The sequence below is a fragment of the Vicugna pacos genome, chromosome 2, assembly GCF_048564905.1.
Source record: "Vicugna pacos chromosome 2, VicPac4, whole genome shotgun sequence".
NCBI lineage: Eukaryota > Metazoa > Chordata > Mammalia > Artiodactyla > Camelidae > Vicugna > Vicugna pacos.
In genome coordinates, this window is record NC_132988.1 from 56,011,500 (window position 1) to 56,031,750 (window position 20,251).

A 20,251-nucleotide genomic window follows, 5' to 3' on the forward strand; every position below is an offset into this window, starting at 1 on the left:
TGTCACCTTTGTGGTGTGGCTTTAAAGGTAGAGCAATACAAGTGTAAGTCAGACCAATGTACTGAAAGTACTGTGTTCAGCTTTGGGAGCAGTAATTTTGGAAAGGCATTGACAAAACAGTTGATTCAGAGGAAATTAAATTTTCAGAAAAAAACATAGCATCTGAGAAACAATAAAGAGATTTTGATTTAGCAAGCAACAATTTAGGGCAACCAGAAGCTGTGGATGGATGATACATGGAGACAGATTTTGACATGGTGTCAGAAAGGCTTTCAATGATTGGACTGTTCACAAGTGAAATGAGTGAGCTTATGAGACTTGGATAAGAAATTTCTTCATATCATGGGAGGTTATACTCACACTCTCTAGATCCTTTCTAGTTTTAATGTTCTTTGATTCTCTATTTTTTTGTCAATAAATAGTTTTTAAAAGCTTCCTAAATCACATTTTATAGTTACTCTTCTACAAATCCTAAATGAAAGTCAGGCCTAATCCTAGAAGCAAACATCCAAGAACTGTGATGTACTCAAGGTTTCTCACTGACAGTGGTCTCCATAATCTGACTTTCATTCACCACAGTGTCTTTCAGCATTTATTCCTGGATCCTCTGTCCTATTCTTCTTGGTCAAGATGTTCTGTTTCACACAACCATCTGGGAATTATTGCTGGGCTGATTTTAGACTGAAATGATATCTGATTGACTTAGGTACTTGAAAGTAAACTAGATAACCTGATAAATTATCCTACAATATTCTTGAGGCACAGAAGCTGCTTGGAAAAGTTCTCATTCAACATATTATAGCCATATATATATAATTTGGAGATACTCATTTAGTTACAAAACATACTGGTTAAGGAAAGATTAAGAAAATAAACAGAATGACAATTTTACACAAAGTTAACATTCTCTACCAAATATCCCAAGTAATGGCTTCTTAAGTATGATAACTATTACTGAGTAATAACACAAGGGCTGGAAAAATAATAAATATTATAAATGTCACTTTCCCATAATTGTGTATTTTGAATTCTAAAATTGAATAATTTAGTATACTTAGAATATTTTGCCCAAATAATTTCTTATTATATAAGAAGGAAATCATAGAGGCTATTTGCTTTTGACCAAGTCAATTTGTTTGATTATTTTTCAGTACATACATTTTTTGACCAAAATTTTTAATTTATTTAACAAATACTTATTGAGAATGTTCTGTGTTTCAGATACTATTCCAGGTTCTTGAGATACATCAGTGAACAAAAAGGACAAAAATCCTTGCTCTCATGAAGCTTACAGTTAGTGTAGGAAAATAGGTAATGGCTGATAAATTATGTAGGTAAATTATGTATTAGAAATTCACACAGCCTATGGTGAAAAAATCCATCAGGGAAGAAGCATAAATGCTAAAGTATGAGGGCTATTGAATTTAAAAATAGGGTGGACAGGGAAGGTCTCAGTGAGATGGTGACAGGGAGTCAAGACTCAAAGATGGTGAAGGAATAAGCCAGGGAGCTCTCAGGGGGAAGAATAATTTAGGAAAAGGAAACGACTCATGAAAAGGTTTTGAAGTGGGGTGTACTTGGCATGTTCAAGAAACAGCAAAGAGATCAGATGAGCCATTTATCAGAAAGATAACGTGATGAGAAGTCACAAGTCATGTTCCACTCTGCTGGCCATTGTGAGGATTTAGGCTCCTGCCTGGAATACAATGGGGAGCTATTACAGTTCTGAACAGAAGAATAACAGGTATCTAGATTGCTATATTGAAAATAGAGTATGGTAGAGTAAAGTAGAAGCAGGCAGACCCAGGCAGAGGGCTGTTACAGTAATCCAGGACAGAGAGGATGGTGATGTGGACTTGAGTAACAGCAGAGGAGGTGGTGAGAAGCTGATGTGTTCTTAAATAAAGAATCCAATGTTCATAGCAGCACTATTTACAAAAGCCAAGACATGGAAACAACCTAAATGTCTATTGACAGATGACTGGATAAAGAAATTGTGGTATATTTATACAATGGAATACTATTCAGCCATAGAAACGACAACATAATGCCATTTGCAGCAACATGGATGGATCTGGATAATGTTATTCTAAGTGAAGTAAGTCAGAAAGAGAAAGAGCAATGTGGAATCTAAAAATAAAAAAAAGAATATAAATACAGAAAAGAAACAGACTCATAGACATAGAATACAAACTTGTGGTTGCCAAGGGGAAAGGGGTGGGAAGGGACAGACTGGGAGTTCGAAATTTGTAGATACTGATTGGCATATGTAGAATAGATAAACAAGATTATACTGTATAGCACAGGGAAATATATACAAGATCTTGCGGTAGCTCACAGCGAACTGAAAAATTGTGCTCTATACTGGAAATTGACACAACATTGTCAACTGACTATAACTCAATAAAAAAAAGATAAATAAATAAATAAATAAATAAATAAATAAATAATGCCATGGATTGCAGCAACATGGATGGACCTGGAGAATGTAATTCTAAGTGACGTAAGCCAGAAAGAGAAAGAGAAATACCATATGATATCACTTGTATGTGGAATCTAAAAAAAAAAGAAAAAGACAAACAAACGTTCACAAAACAGAAACAGACTCAAAGACGTAGAAAACAAACTTATGGTTACCGGTGGGGGGAAAGGGGTGGGAAGGGATAAACTGGGAGATCTAGATTTGCAAATACTAACAAATACATACAAAATAGATAAACAACAAGTTTATTCTGTATAGCACAGGGAACTATATTCAATATCTTGTAGTAACTTATGGTGAAAAAGAATATGAAAACAAATATATGCATGTTCTTATATTACTGAAGCATTGTGCTGTACACCAGAAACTGACACATTGTAAACTGATTGTACTATACTTCAATTAAAAAAATTTTAAAAAAAGAACCAACAGGATTTGTGAAAGGATCAGACATAGGATATGTGAGAAAGAGAGAAGCTGAGAATGATTTCAAGGCTTTGGGACTAAGAAGTTCAGAAAAATGTATATGCCACTAACTGAGAAAGAAGAAATGAAAGGCGGAGCAACAGCTGAGTGACTCTCACAGCATACCTAACTAAAAAGATGTGCTCACTAGGATGGACAAACACAAGAATGAGACAAAATACCATTCTAAGACCCTAACACAGCTCTTAATTTTCAAACAGTATATTACCAAAAAACATACAAAATATTATGCACAGTTCTAAGGAGTGCAGGGTTGAAAGATGAGATTTGAGTCATATATTTTTGTGTATGATATGTGGAGCAATTGACAGCTAGATTGACAAATTTAATTAAATCCTCTAATATAGAAAAAGAATTTGTCTAAATTTGCATATAATTACTTAATCCAAAGTCCCAAATGGAGAAATGGTAAGTAAGACTATCTCTGTTGGTGGAATTACATAAATGTGTGTATCCTTTATGTGTTAACATGGTAAAAAAGAACACTGATATTTTGAGCTGAAAACTGATAAAAGCTGCTTGCGCTTCACAACTCAAGTGCAAATTTCACTTGACTGTAATTCATAAGTTTTCTGTAGGCTAAAAATTTTATGTGCAGAGTTAAATACACAAAAGTATTAAATGCAATACATTTCTGACAGTGATATAATTTGAAGCAGAAACTCTCCATCATATTTACATACTGCTGGGCAGATGTGGGCTCAAGCTTAACATAAAAGGTGATAATCAGTAAACAAAGGCATATTGTGGGCCTTATTGTCAGGGAAAGGGAAAGCAGTAATTAATGAGTATCTACTCTTTCCCGGGCAATCTCCCATGTTCTTTATTTAAAAATAAACTCTGTATTTTCGTGCTACACAGCTCTTATTTTTTTTAACAGGTAAAAAACTGAAGCTCAGGGGGAGAGGGTATAGCTCAAATGGTAGAGCGCATGCTTAGCATGCATGAGGTCCTGGGTTCAATCCCCAGTACCTCCTCTAAAAATGAACAAACCTAATTACCTCCCCCCTAAAAATAAAATAATTAAATAATACAATAATAAATTAAAAAAACCCATGAAGCTCAGGGGATTAAAATATATGTATTCAATGAATTAGCCCAAGTATATTGATTCTGAGTTCTTTCTATTTTTTCCATATTTTAGCTAATATTTTTCCCCCATTAGGGTGAGTTACAAATTATATGTCACGTTTAGAGAAATTTAACTGGTAATTTTGTAGGCTCATGACTAGGCCTCATGACTAGTTACTGGGGAATTTCAGACTCAAACCCCTTTATCTTCCTCCAAGTCCCAAACAACATAAGTCTAATGTGTTATCTTAGATTCTTAAAGAAATATTTAATAAAGCATGGTTTGGAAATTGTCAGAGACTTACAGGTAAATTCTCCTAAAGTGCACAAAATAATTTTAACAAGGAAAAAACAAGGCATAAATATGGACAAAGTAAAAAGAATTCAGAATCAACCTTCCTGAGCTAATCCAATGACCACATTATATTGTCATATTCAGGTAGAAACTATGCAATCTGGTTATAGTTACCTCTGTATATAGTATATACATGCTGTACACAATCACACCAGTGATTTACGTCAATGTTGGCAGAATCATTCATCATGCTTGTTTTGGTACATCTGTTGTTGATCTAGTATCATATTTTAAACTTAAAGATTTTAAACTTAGTATTCAATAAAGGTTGTCTGTCTGCCTTCCTGCCTTTCTTTCCTATCTTGTTTACTGTTTCCTTCTCTGGGCCTCGATTAGGTTGAGATGAGTAAAACTTTTTGCTTGGACACAAAATTTAAGGGAGCACCAAACTCTGGTCAAAATAAATAATATTTTAATGCAATACTTTAAAAAAATCAAAATTAATTTTAAAATCCATGCTGAACAAAATATCAAAATGTCAAATAAAGACTGGCTCTGCCAGGGTCACATGCAACCTTCTCTATAAATTGTGATTATTGAGGGTTTTTGCACCAGAGGTGAGTGCCAAACCTGACTGATCCTAGCCTGGCACTGTGCTGTCCTTCCTGCTTGCTTCCCAGCCTTCTAGACAAAAGTATAAATAAAATACATACAATTGATCATTTTACCATCCCAAATACACAAAATTCCATATGTTAACCTTCTCTGATCAAAGTAACAGACTCAGTTAAACACACACTAGACAGATAATTTACATGAGGTTGAGAAGTGTTGAGATCTATTATTCTATTTATAAGACAAATTATTTTACTGAGAGTAACCTGAGATTGATTACTATCAAAGAAGGTTTTAGTCATTTATGTCGGGGAAAAAAAGACTAAGAATCAAGCAATAATAACATGAGTTACTAAATTGAAAGGAGGAAGGAAAAGGAGGCATAAATGGGAGAGATGCTGCAGAGGCAGAATTGATATCTAAATCAATTAATTTGGCTCTGGTAAGAAGGATGAAAGTAATGAAAATGACTCTTTGTTTCCAGGCTGGATGGCAAGGATGTTACTGGCACTTTAAACAGAAATAAAGAATGCAGAAAGATAAGCATCAACTTGCAAAGAAAGATAATTAGTTCAGTGTTAGACATGTGGCTGGCAGGGGCACTGGCAGGGCATCCAGGTAGAGATGTGCAGCAAAGTAGGTAAGTGTTGTCTTGTTCCTAAAAAATAAATGCTGTCACAAGGGGAGAAGCAACACTTGCCACTTGATGTGCCCCTCACTTAACCTCTACTTTCTGATTAATTGCATGTGAGGAGCAAAGATAACAAAGGTTTTGTTCCTTGGTGTCGAAACAGTTACGAAAATCACGTACACATTTCAAAAAGCCAAGTAGTATCAATTAAGGTGATAAAAGATTTTAGATTACCTAGATGCACCCAGAGCTCTGGTACCTAAATCCTCTGGCTGGAATGCAATAAACACAGTGAGAACAGAGTGAGTGGCTTGCTTGGGCTAAACTATGGCCTAGGCTGGGGCTCTTCAATCCGAGTTGCATCAGAGTCACGTGAGGAGCCTGTTGGTATACAGTTTTCCAGTCTCACCCCGAGAGCCTCTGATGAGGTCACTCTGGTGGGCTAAGAATCTACAGTTCTCACAGGTGCCCAGGCGGTGTGATGCTGCTGGTTCAGGTCCACACTTGGAGGATCAGTGGCCTCAGGACAAGGGCTTTGAAATAATGCCCAAAAAGTGATTCACAGAAGATAATCTGTGAACAATCAAACACCTGGACTGCTTGTTAAACATGTAATTCTTCTGGTCTCACCCCAGACCCAGTTCATCTTAATATCTGAGCTTAGAGCATAAGCCTTTTGTGCAGCCTCCCTAGGTGATTCTTAGTACTCTCTAAACTTTGAGAATCACTCAGATTGTGATGTGAATTTTAATTAGCTTTGGGAGGACATTAGAGACTAAAATTCTTAAACTGTGGTAGAAAGGACAAATGACCAGGAATTAAGAGATGTGGGCATAGTCATAAATCTTGACACCAATTAGCTATGTGGCCTTCAGTAAATCATTTCAGCTTTTTAGGTATAATTTTCTCATCTATAAAGTAAAATGATTAAACTGAAGGATCTATGATGAATTCTGGGGATAACAACAGGTAACGGCTAATTCCCAGAGAGTTTAGGAAAAGCAACGCTTCTCAGTTGGATGTGTCAGAATAGGACGGTTTTGTTTTCGTTTTGTTCTGTTGAACTATACATGCCTCAGATTTGCCTCACTTGCTGGAGGTAGGTTTTTAGGTTATTGGTCTCTTCTGTCTTGGAGAATCAACTACTGGGTGAGCCTTTTCTGTGAGCTGGATGGAGTTCTACCTCTCAGCTAGAATCTAGTATCTATTGGAGTAAATGATGGAGATTATAGTTATTCAAGTTTGTTAGCCAAAACAGTACCTTTTAAAAATGAATATTAAAATAGAACTTAAATTTATATGTTGCCTCTCATATCCATTAGGATGATGACTTTCAAAAAAATCAGACAGTGAGGATGCGGAGAAATTGGAACCTTAGTACACAATTGGTGGGGATGTACATTGGTGCAGCCACCATGGAAAACAGGATGTGATTCCTCCAAATATTAAAAACTGAATTACCATATGATCCAGCAATTCCACTTCTGGGCACATACTTAAAAGAACTGAAAGGACTCAAATATATTTGTACCATCATGTTCATAGCAGCCTGATTCACAACAGCCAAAGGGTGGAAGAAACTCAAGTGCCTTTAAGTGAATGGACAGATGAACAAAATGTGGTAACATACAAGAAAATATTACTCAGCCTTAAAAAGGAAAAACATTCTGACACATGCTTCAGCATGAATGAACCTTGAGGACAGGATGCTAAGTGAAATAAGGCAGTAACAAAAGGGCAAATTCTGTATGGTTCTACTTATACGAAATTCCTAAGATAGTCAGATTCACAAAGGCAGACAGCAGAGCACTTCCTGGCGGCCTGGGGACGGAGAGGGATGAGGAGTTGCTGTTGAATGGTCACTGAGCTCTACTTTTGCAAGATGAGAGGAGTTCTGGAGACGGAGGATGGTGATGGTGTATAACTATGCGAATGTATTTAATGCTACTAAATTATACACTTAAGATGATTAAGACGGCGAATTTTATCTTACCACAATTTAAAATAAATAAATAAAAGCTGAAATTTAGATAGAAGTGTGTATGTTGAGTGTTAAATATGGAAACTATTAATGTGATTTGTTCAGATTACATCACAAATCAGTTCCTCATGACATAAAATGAGGAACTCTATCCTCAGTTATGGACTTTTTTAAAACCTGTTTTTCACTTTTAGATTCCAGTATTTCATATCATGTGTAACAGAAGAAATAAAGGGAAAACCGAAAACACAGAAATACAGGTTATTGTCTACCAAACAGAAGTATGGTTTTATATTGTAATACAGTTATTGCCCCCCAAAACTATCAAGGCATTGAAACTTTATTTTATTACTACCCAGGCTGAGTTGATGCCAGACGACAGAGCCCTAAAGGATTTTGCCAAACATATTGATTTAAATGTGGAAAATAATAGATCTATAGATGTTTAATAAGAAAGGAGAAATTTGTAATCAGAAGCTGTAATACCCAAGATGACAATTATTATGAGAAATGAAAAAGCAAAAGGATATGCTACTAATCATGGCATTTATAAATTTAAAAATTTAGTAGAAGAAGTGTAGGCAGCAGGTGAGAAAAAGAAAATCATAGTAGAACACAGCATGTTAGTAAGAGTGAGAAGAAGGGACCCTTTGAAGATATGAAAGGACATCCAGGGTCTGGGACCCGCAAGAACATAAATGAAACTTACACGGGCTCCTAATTCTCTTACTGAAGAAAGGAGGGGTTCCGAAAAAACCTTAAAAATTCAAAGTATGTGTTAAAGGTCTACAGCTTAATGTAATGGAAACAAATACTCCGGCATGAAAGTCCAATGTCTTAATTAGAAATGTCCATAGAAAAACATTTCAAAAACTTTGAGTCCTCTCAGTATATATCTTTCACCCAGGAACTAAGTTTTATAAAATTCTGGTTTATGTTAACAATCTTAGGGGTAAAGAAGAAGAAAGCAAACAGTGGACAGCTTAGAGGCATATTTACATAACCATTTAGCTTTTCCCATTTTTCGAAAAGTAAATGCTGCTCTTTGAAAGCACCGCCTGGCAAAAAGAAATGTTGTCTTCTGAAGTGTACACTTGGGCATGGGATTTATATTAGGACCTGACTAAATCGTGTTTGCCTGCCAGTACATCTGCTTAACTGACAGTGTAAATGCAGATGTGAGCTTGGATTGGAATAGAAAAGCCTGAAGGGCTAAAGGTAGAGTAACAAAAGAAACAAAGTACTACCATCAATATTTTTAAGGTGGTATAAAACTGATAATAACAATTAAGTCAATAGAAAAAGGGGAGAAAGAAATAATTTAACAATATGTAGATGATGTAAAAGAGCTAATATACATCTGAAGAAGTGTTCAACTTATTAATTAGAAAAGTAAAAATAAAAATAAAATCATTTTCCATTCATCATTTTGGCAAAAATGAAAAAATAAAATACAATTTAATTATGATAACTTCAGGGAAGAAAGTGGGAAAACATATGGTCCAAAGACTTACTGAATATTAACTCTAGAAGAAATCTCAGAATTCATCTATTCCATTTCCACAGTTTTAAAGATAAGGAAGAAAACTGAGACCCAAAGTGACTATATCTTCTTTCCAATCCAGAAATTCCTTTTCAAACATTTTTGGTTATTCTTTTCACACCTTTTTGCTCATTTAGTTAAAAGAACTGACATTCAATTAGCAGGTTCAGATGATACAGGGCCCAGTAGGTGTCTCTGATCCACAGCACAGACTACATCTCTTTTCCCCTTCACTGCACTGGAGCACTGTGTTGGTTAATTTTATGCATCAACTTGACTGGGCCATGAGATGCTCAGATACCTGGTTAAACACTATTTCTGGGTGTGTCTGTGAGTGTGTTTCTGGAAGACACTGGCATTTGACTTAGTGGACTGAGTAAAGCAAACTGTTCTCCCCAACGTGGGTGAGCACTGTCTAACCTGTGGAGGGCGAGAGGAGAACAGAAAGGTAGAAATAGTATAGCAGGAACTTAGAGGAAGGCTGAATCCTCCCTCTCAGCCTGATTGCTTGAGCCATCAGCCTGCTCCTGCCCATGGACTGGGATTTATACCATCAGCACTCCTAGTTCTCAGGCCTTAGGACTCAGACTAGAATTTACATCATTGGCTTTCTGGGTCCCCAGCTCACAGACAGCAGTTTGTAGGACTTCTCAGACTCTGTCATCTTATGAGCCAATTCCTTATAATAAATGTTATTGTGTGTGTGGGTATGTGTGTTTACACATACATATGTAAACATATATTCACACCCATATATGCACACATATATGTGTGTATACATATATAAAATTATATACATAGGTTACAGATATTTATTATATACATGAAACTATATATAGAATATATATGTCTGTGTCTGCATCTCTATCTGTAACTATATGCATCTGTATTCTATTGATCCTATTTCTCCTGACTAAGACAAGCACCTTATATCTAAGTTTTGTTTCTTGCATGTACTCTGCTCTGCTTGCCTCCATGCATTTGTGCAGGCTCTCTTCCCCATCCTACTTATTCCTATTTCTCTTTTACTTGATTAAGTCCCACTTACTCTAAGTTTGACATTACTTCCTTTAGGAAGCCTTTGTGATGTGAACCAGCCTCATCCCCCAGGCCATGCTCGGTTCTCCTTCTCTGTGTCCTCATAATACCGTGTACATCTCTCTGCAGGGTAGCTGCTATTCAGCATTTTACTGCCCCAGCCTCATGAAACGAATCCACCTTGAATCCTCAGTGCCTAAAATACAGAGCTTCCAGTACTTAGCAGCCACTGAATAAATGTTTGTTGATTAAAGGAATGAGTGAATGACTAGATAAATTGGAATGGAATGTAACTAATTAAAAGAAGAATTGGAGAAAGTCCATCTTTCATGATGGATTAAATCACTATATAAAATAAGCAACTTTAAAAGTACATGCTCTGATAATGGTGGGTTAGTAGTGTCATCTTTATATACACAAGACACTACTTTATTATTTTCACTTTAATTTATAGATTCTATCTACTGATAAATATATTTCCTGGGCATTGAGGAAAAAATCTTTATTTACAGTTTGCTCCCTGTGCTATAAGATCTGGCATGGTATAACTAAAGCTAACATGCTTATTAGGACGGTCTCAGAAGTATGCAGTTTCAGTTTTCTCCTTTCCTCTTTGATAAAATATCTAATCAAGACTAATTGATTTCAAACATCTATGAAGATTATTAGAAATAAAAGTAAGTTAAAAAAATACTAAATAAACAAAACCAACACCCAATCCCAGGCATCAGAAACGTGTTGGCAGGGCTGCTGGAAATGATCTCTGTGTGTTGTTTCATTCTTTCACTGGTTCTCTTTTTCACTGTGTAATAACTGACACAGAGCTCAAAACTCTGATTTCTGGAGAGCAGAAAATATGCCAGTGAGATCTGAGCTCCCAGCTGCAGGGTGAAGTGCTAAACTGAATCATATATTTGTTTGAATCATTTGGCAAAAGGGCAAATACAGAAAATGCACTGCTATCTCTATGCCCCGTGGAATGACAGCCCAGGACTCCTGGCATTTTCATAGACTCAAGCTGTTTAGTATTTTGTCTTGTTTTTCCCTCAAGTTGTGTTCAGTCTGATTATTCACTTCTGTGATAAGGGCCTAACTCCAGTGCTAAGGTCATGTCCCTAGCCCGTATAATACCAGGTCACTTACTGAAGCTCAAGTGAGCTCTTCCCTCTCTCTGCTGCTGGCACATGAACTGTCATCCACTGTGGCATTTTTACTCAGTGGCAAGTGATGCTATAGAGCTCTAAGGGGAAGGGGAATGGAACAACCAGGAGAGAATACGGCCATTGTGGTTCCACAATGGTTTGAGGGACATAAGACCCAACATTACTACACATAAAACTAAATAACAGTTGAAATTTGTTTCTATTCAGTCTTTTTTTTTTCTTTTATGTAACTTGGTTCCCACTTACTTTATCCTTCAGTCTAGCGAGTCAGCTGCTACCTTTCCCAGCATCCCTCAGCCATAGGCAGCAATGCCATCAAATCTCTCAGCTCCTGGTGAGACTGCTCTTTGTCAGGTCTCTGCCCCGCCATTGTCACCATGCTCCTGGCAACATGCTCACACCACCTGTCACCTCACACTTACCAACTGGCCAATTTGTTTAAAGCCTAGAGTTCATACTGTTTCTAGATCTCTGAGGGCTGTCGTCATGAAAAATCCAAGCCTCCCAGGTCACTTCTCTTCTGTTAATGATTTGAATCTGTGCACCTCCTGGTTTTGACCAATTTCCCTATCCCTCTCCAATTCTCCAGACTCATCCATTCTGCTCTACGGAATCCTATGGTCCCCATGAACCCTGTGTCTAAGACGATGATGCAGTTTATTGTTCTGATGGGAATAATCTTGAGAGTGGGATACCTGGCAAAATCAAGGCTGTCCCAAACCAGGACACACAGTTACCCTGTCTGTACCCTCAGTCTGTTTTATGAAATCTCCTTTTACCTTCTTCTGATAAGTTGAACCTGTCAGGACTCTGGGGTTACCACATTGCCTTTGGTCTTCTCATGTGGTGGTTATTTTTTCCTTCTATGACATTCATACCACTATGACTGGATCAGGGCAGGTGCTCTCCTTGCCCCTGAACTAATTCTAGACTCGTCTCTGAAGCTTTCTCGCTTCGAAGCTCATGCTACCAGACTCTGCTACTTGCTGCTCATTCTTACTGCAGTCATCTGCTGACTCTGTGTCACTCCTCTAGCCCTGCTGAAAGATTTTATCACTTGCCTCCCTATCACCCTCAAATTCTAGTTCTGTGGTTATTCTTGGTGATGTGATTATTCACGTAGACATTATTTTCCAGTACTCGGCTTCTCAGTCTCTTGGCTTCTTCTTCTTCAAAGAGCGTGTCTTTTCTCCCACCTCAGCCACCCACTCTCAAGTCATATCATTTCTAATGCCAGCACTCTCTTCATCATCTCAATATCAGATGTGTCATCCCAGAGCCAACTTCCTATTATTTCCAATCCTGTTCTTCTGACACTGACTGCAACAATCCTTCAGTCCTATCCAGACCCACAGTCCAGTGCTCATGCCATGCTTTTGGTATCCTCAATCTCCCTTGTGTTACCACTTTCTTCCTATACAGCTCAGATTCCGTGATTCATAATAGAGATCATTTCTTTACCTATACTCTCAACTCCCTCATTGTCGTCTACCATGCTTATCTGGCAAATACCAATTCTGGTGAAATCTATTCTCTTGACCCCACACTTATATTGAGGCAGCTGAAGATAGAGAGAATAGAGAAAAACCCACAGTCATGCTGATGGGTCCCATCTTACAATCATGACCACTGTTTCAAAGAGGTTTTTAGTCTTGTCTAGGAACTCCATTATACTTCACCAGTCTACTGCCCCCCCCCATTCTTCAGAACAGCTATTCCTAGCTTCTCATTCTTTAAATCTCCAGGACCGTTATCTTGCTGCTTATATTTTGGTGATGCCCTTGGATCCCGTTTCTTTGAGTAAAATAAGCAGTCAGAAATAAACATCCAAGGTCTCCCACCACCATATCTTCCAACCTATCTGAATGTATGCCCGTATGCTCTAACTTCTCTTACTACGAATGGATTGTGTTCCTAAATCCAAACCCTCCACCTGTGCACTGCATCCCAGTAGTTCTCCTGTCTCTCTCTCCTGCATCTTGAGTTTTCCACTCTTTACTATTTCATTCCATCAATATACAGACATAGCATATTTTCTTTCATAAAAAAAATTTCCCCCAACTTCACATCCCACCCCAGGAACCCTTCCCATATTCAGCACTTTCTTTTAGAAAACCCCCTTTAAAAAGTGCCTATTCTCAGAATCTCCATGGTCTCGGTTCTCACTCTTTTTTTTCTCTCCAATCTAATTCCTGCTTCTTTCACTCTCCCAGATTTGCTCTTGTCAAGGTCACCAGTGACCACTGGATACAAAGTAAATCATTAATTCTTAATCCTCATCACACTTGATCCTTGAGCATCACTTGACAATTGTTCATTTGAATCTCCTTGAAACATTTTTTTTCATTTAGCTTCTTAATAAGAATTCGTTTTTTTTTTTTCTCTTGCCTCAGTGGCTGGTCATTCCCTGACTCTTTTATACCCTTTTCATCTCTCCCTCCTCTAAATATTAAATTGTCACAGATGCTTAGACATCCTTCTCTTCTAGGTAAACACACATCCATGGTGATATTATTGAGTCTTATGACTTTAAAATGAAAACTCTATTTCAGTCATCCCGAAGCATTTATCTCCAGCTAAAACTTTCTCTTAAACATCCAACTCACATATGCAGCAACTTTCTTGGCATCTTTGTCTAGATAATTAATAAGCATTTCCTATTATCTATCATGCCAAAGGCTGATTCTCATTTGGCTTCTTAAATCTGCTCTTCCCGTAGTTTTCTCAATCTCAGTAAATAGCAAATTCATTCTTCCAATTACTGAAGCCAAAGACATTGGACTCATCTTTAACTCCTCTTTTCCATACTCCACATTCAGTCTTTCAGAAAATCTTGTCAGAGCTGCCTTCACAATATATTCAAGTTCAACCACTTCTCACCGCTTCCACCATAACCACTCTGGTCCACCCACCATCGTGTTTCACCTGGATTATTACGGTGGCTTCCTCATGGTCTCCCTGCTTCCAGCCCCCTCCCACTTTCCACACAGCACCTAGAGTGGACCTTTAAAAATAAGTCAAATCATGTCACCCTTATGCCCACCCTTCCTTGGTTTCCTCTCTCAGAGTGAAAGCCAAAGTCATTTAAACGGCTTCAAAATATTGTACCTGTGATTTTCTGCCTTTAATGTGAATCAAAGTCACCTGAGAGGATTTAAGACCTTCAGATGCCTCCCATTCCCCAACTGAGATACAATGGGTAATGGGGGTCAAAAGGCATATACTTCCAGTTATAAAATAAATAAGTAGTGGGGATGTAACGTGCAGCATGGCGACCATAGTTAATCATTCTGTATTGCATATTTGAAAGTTGCTAAGAGAAGAGATCTCAAAAATTCTCATCACAAGAAAAATAAATTTGTATCTATGGTGACGAATGTTAACTAGACTTACTGTGGTGATCATTTCACAATATATACAAATGGCAAATCTGTATGTTGTACACCTGAAAATAAGATAATATTATATGTCAATAATATCTCAAAAAAGACACAACTGGAACTTTAGTGGGAGCCAAGCATCAGTATTCTTAATGGAATCCATCCTGCCTAACTCCCACTCTGATCTTATTTGCCCCCTGCCCCCCATTGCACCTTGTTCTAGCCACATTGTTCTGGACACTGCCCTACATCATGTTAAACTAGGTTCTGCCTCGGGAATTTTGCAGTGCTCCTTCTGCCTGGAGCACTTGTTGTCCCCCTTTTCTCCCCACTTTCTTCATGGCTCATAAATGGTCCTCTTTCAGGTCTCTACTCAAATGTCACTTTCTCAGAGATGCCTTCTGAGAGCACCCACTATGTGGTGGGCAACATCCCTCTCTCTGCTTCTCCTTCCTTTCATTCTTACCTTCCAGTTTTTCTTTATTGTACATATTTATGTGCATATCTGTTGTTTTCTCTCTACTACAATATAATTTCCATTTGAGTAAGGGCTTTGCTTGTTCTGTTATACCTCCCAATGCCTAGAACAGTTCCTGGTAAATAATAGGTGCTCAATGAGTATGTTCTGAATGAGTAAGCAGAACAACAGGTTCAGTCCATCCAGATTTTCAGCCAGAGATGAATACCTTGGGTGGGCTTACCTCGCCATTGCATAATGTCTGGAATTTTTTTCTGCTCCAGTCCTCCAAAATCCTTGTTATTGGCCCATTTGATACGATTAGTCTTTTGTTTTGGCTTTCATTTCAATACTCCAGTTTTCCAGCTAGGATTAAGCTAGGCCCTGGAGCCCAGTGGCTTGGCTGGAGCTTGGATGCCCACCTTGGACCTTGTTGGTTCTCCTTTCCCGCATACTGCTCTGGGACATAAGCAGACCGCCTTACAAAATGATGCTCTTTCTCTGACTGAATACTGCTGTTGCCAGCACCACTACCTACTTCCTGTTGCCATAGTAACCATCAGTTTCTATCCCCTTTGAAATACATAGTCTGAAGTATTATGTAATTACCATTGAGATCCTTTGGCTAGGATAGGCGTTCTAAACCTACTAATACCAACTTCCTTTTCCCTAGTAGTCTTTATTGCTGAGGTTTTAGAATAATTTGTTATTCACCTCCTGAGTTATAACATGTTATCAAGAAATGAATTCTACCCTCTTATTAACCAGGAACTTCTTTTTCAGTGCAACAAACAGATCCTTCATTCTTAGTAAGATTCTTAACTGTGACATAGAAGTTTCTCTATTCATTCTCAAAAATTACCTGTCTTGTGTCCGAATCTCTCCAAAAATAATCTGATAAACTAAATTCCATTAATGTGCTAATGCTAAAGGCTACTTACAATCACAGTCTCCCAGGATGTATTTGCATTTTAACAAGGATTGGTTTTCAATGCTGTATTTTCATTTCATTTTATTAAAAAAATTTTTTTTCAATGGTGTACTTTCAGAATGTTGCCGAGTCACCATCATGGCCTCCTAACTGGTTTCCAGCTTCACATCTTCACCTTCGGGTTTTCTCAATACAGCAGCCATATGATTTGTCAAAATATGAGTTAAATCATTTTACTCTTCTGTTCAAAATACTTCTAAGTTTCATATTTTACATGGACTGAAAGCCCACTTAGAATGTCCTATACGGCCCTGAATGATTGCTTCTCAGACTTTAGTGTGCACATGAATCACCTGGGAATCTTGTCAGAATGAGATCTGCATTCAGAGGGGCTTAGGGGCCTAGGAATCTGCATTTCTAACAAGCTCTCAGCTGATGCTGATGCTGCTTGTTCACAGAATGATGCTGTAACAGGACCTTACATCGTATGCCTCTTCCCTGCCATCTGGCCTTCTACCCCTCTGGCATCATTACACTCCCGATGTTATCCTTTATTTCTGGAGCTAAGCTAGCCTCCTTCATAGTCTTAGAATATCCAGGCATGCTTCCACCTGGGGGCCTTTACACTGGCTGGCCCTCTGCCTGGAAACACTTCACCCAGGTATACACCTCTGTCTCCCCCACCTCCCTTCAAATCGTGTTCCAATGTCACTTTCTTAATGAAGCTTTCCCTGGTCAGCTGATCTAACAAAGCAGACCATCTCCTTTTCCATACCCCCCTTCCTTTTCTCCTACTCCATTTTCCTCCTTAACAGTTAACACTACTGAAATACAACATATTTTAGTTATCTTATTGTTTGCCTCCTACTAGAATGTAAAGTCCACAAAGGCATTTTGCTTTCATTTATGCTCACTCCAGTGATCAAAACACTGGCTGATTCATAGAATGTGCCCAATAAATAACTGTCAAATGGATGCATTAAAAACTCAGTTATATTTTTCAAATCACATTTTTTCCTACTTATGCAAAATATCCTAGGAAGAAGAAGACAGAAACGCATTTATTCTAGTTTAATTAGGCTAGGTTGGTACAGGTGAATGTCTCCTAAGAATAGCAGATCAGAACTCATTTACTTAACCCTCATTTATACAGGTTTCTTTGATATGAGCGGAACAAAGATGTTAGAAGGGACCAGGATCCATCTTCAAGTAGGAGAAGCTTAATGAGACTAATAACGCAATTAAGAACAAGCACAACCTGAGACATTAATGGGATCTATTTAAAGTTACAATTGGATTAGGAGGATTGTTTTCACAGTGATGCGGACTTTCCTGGAAGGCAGTTACTATACATATGAACTCCTGTCAAAGGCGCTAGAGAAGAAGTTTGGCCTTTTGTGGAATATTGACTTAAAAGACCTCGGAGGTCTTTTCTGCCTGCACAAATTAGAAATCAATGACAGAGAACAGGAAGCTGCTGTGTGAGATGTGCCAGACTGGTTGCTAGAGGAAGAATCGGAGCCGCATTTCATGTGTTACAGTTCTCAGTCTCATCAACCCCAGTGAGCTGGAGCAGGGGAGAAGGTTCTTGTTTGCTGCTTGGTTGGCTTTGCGTTTTAATAAAAGCTGGCCAAGACCTTGAAAACTGAACCCCAAAACATTTTATTGTTGCTACCTAATCTCTGTCTAATCCATTTCCAGCTGTCTCTGATTTTGGTTGAAAGAAATATATACAATAGACAAATTTCACTGTGATATTTTCCATTATAAATTAATCAGGGGATTCTTCCCTACCCCTCTAGTAAATCAGAAAACTTAATAAACGTGGTGTAATAAATACTCGGGGACTTGATTTGCAGTTTTAAGTCCTCTTTTATCAGCAGACTATCAGGGAACAGAAGTTGTTCTCTATTTCTTTGATTGCATTATCTTTTTACTATGTCATAATTTTAGGTTAACCTTAGGAAATACAAATCATAAAGGTTTGTAATTACAAATCACTCATATATACACATTCTTTCATGTAAACTTCAGGATCATCTCATAAATTTATTACTCTAGTCATGCTATTTATTGATGCTTCTACATATATATATATTACATTGTATATATATCATTAAATAATGACAAAAACCATATGAGATAGAAATTCTTATCATCATGATAAAAACCCTGAGTCCCAGAGATTTTAAGTAACTAAAGCAACTAATCACATTTCCACATTTTACTTAAAAAACTGAACTGGATTCAAACCCAGGTTGTATGCCTACAAAGCACAGGCTATAATTTCACAGATGGTACATGAGTCTTAGAGAAACCAAGTGATTTCCTCAAAGTTATACAGCTAAGAACTGGAAGAACCAGGAAAGACAACTGGATAGTTTTTTCTAAGACCAGAGTTCTTCCCAGTCTTCATAATAATTTCTTTAAGACAAAGTATGACATTTAAAAGCAGCATAAGAAACACTAGCCCAAGTTAAAAGGCAATGGAATGGCTACATATTTAAAGACAAAGAAACAGGAAAGCCTAAAGAATAAGTAAAATTGCTCAGCACATGCTGCAAAACGGTCAGTAGCTGAGTCTAAAACACCTCTATCTACTTCACAGAATCCTGGATTGGAATCGTCTCAGTGTGGATATTTACTGTTTATTTTTACATATACACAAATGTCTAGTTAAATTCCATATGGTTAAATAACATAAAGGTAAAAAATAAAAAACTCAGAAAATGTAGGAACCTGTATGTACATACTTAGAAAAGAAGTTTTCATGAAGAACACTGAAGACCTTAGAAGATATGTATGAATATCTTACATCTATGACTACTTAAATCTTCTGTGTAGCAGTTGATGTCCTATTATCTTTATGATTTATATATTATTTTGGAAACACCAGGATGTAGGAAATGTAACCAGTTTGTATTAATATAAAGAATGAAGGGTAATGGTGTGTGTGTGTGTGTGTGTGTGTGTGTAAGACCATAAGCATAGAACAAGGTCTTATTTACCTGACTGGCTACCTCAGAAAGTTACCAGTCTCTCATGGCCTCACTATTTCCATTCTTTTCATACTCTTACCAATTTCCAAACATCAGCTATAGTGATCTTCTTGACAGATAAAAATGAATCATGACAATCCCCTGTAAACCCAAGTTCTTTACAAATCATGGACTTCAAATTATACTTATCCTCGAGAAAACAACATTCTTTTTAACAGTAGACAATAAGAAGGAAAGTAACTCTTCCAAAAACCATTTATAATACTCTCTGAGGCTTAAATTCATTCACATCCTATGAGTACCTAGTAAATCCTAAAATCTACCCTTCTCTCTCCCTCAGACAACATACAGGTCCCTTCACTCACATACTCTCCACTGCCTTTCCCAGGCCCTCAGGAGCTGGAGGATGCCATGGAGAACTTCTAAGAGCCAATGGGCCTCTTGACAGAAGCAAGAACTATTTTAGGATCAATACCTGGGCTCTGGGAAACTGGGATTAATATAACAAGGGTAAAGGAGTTAGAGGCCATTGCTAACATTTCAAGGGCATTCACTTATTTAAAGGCATCATTAGTACTTGGAAAGAGGTTTCTGCCAGCATTATCAGTTTTTTAAAATAATGGTATCAATATAGTTACTGCAAAAATTACTAGGCTGACTCTAGGGAACCACAGCAATAGTGGTAGCAGATAAAGGATATCATATGAAAAGGCACAGAATAATGCTAGACCCTGTGGCAGAATAATTTTTTATAGTTATCAGAGCGTTCTCCAACATGGAATTATTGAGTTTGCCTTTTGAACAAGGAACTCTGACTTGGAATCCAAATTATTCTGCTGTGAAAGGTTATGGAGAAAAGGTGTATGCCACCATTGGTGCTGTTATTGGTCATTCAGTCATTCATCTCATACTCACTTGTTGAACATCAATTCTGATGATTTTCACTGTGCTAACCACTGGGATAATTTTAAGAAAACATCATCAGTTCTCTTATGGAGGTTTTGATGGAGCCCGAGGAAGAAAGAGTTACTTCTGTATACATGTTTATAAACCACAGCCCAGAATGAAAATTAGCCTCATGTTTTTTACACAAAGGACTGCTTTCTAAATGTTTTTTTTTAAATAACTTCTAAATGATGGTTATATAAAAATCAGATATAAACAAAGATTTTCACTTTT

At 37.5% G+C, this 20,251-nt stretch overlaps 1 protein-coding gene across 1 annotated transcript in view; it reads right to left on the reverse strand.

Moving 5' to 3' along the window:
* Positions 1-20,251, reverse strand: part of GRID2 (glutamate ionotropic receptor delta type subunit 2) — a 1,264,409-nt gene that overhangs the window by 177,548 nt on the left and 1,066,610 nt on the right. The window lies entirely within an intron of this gene.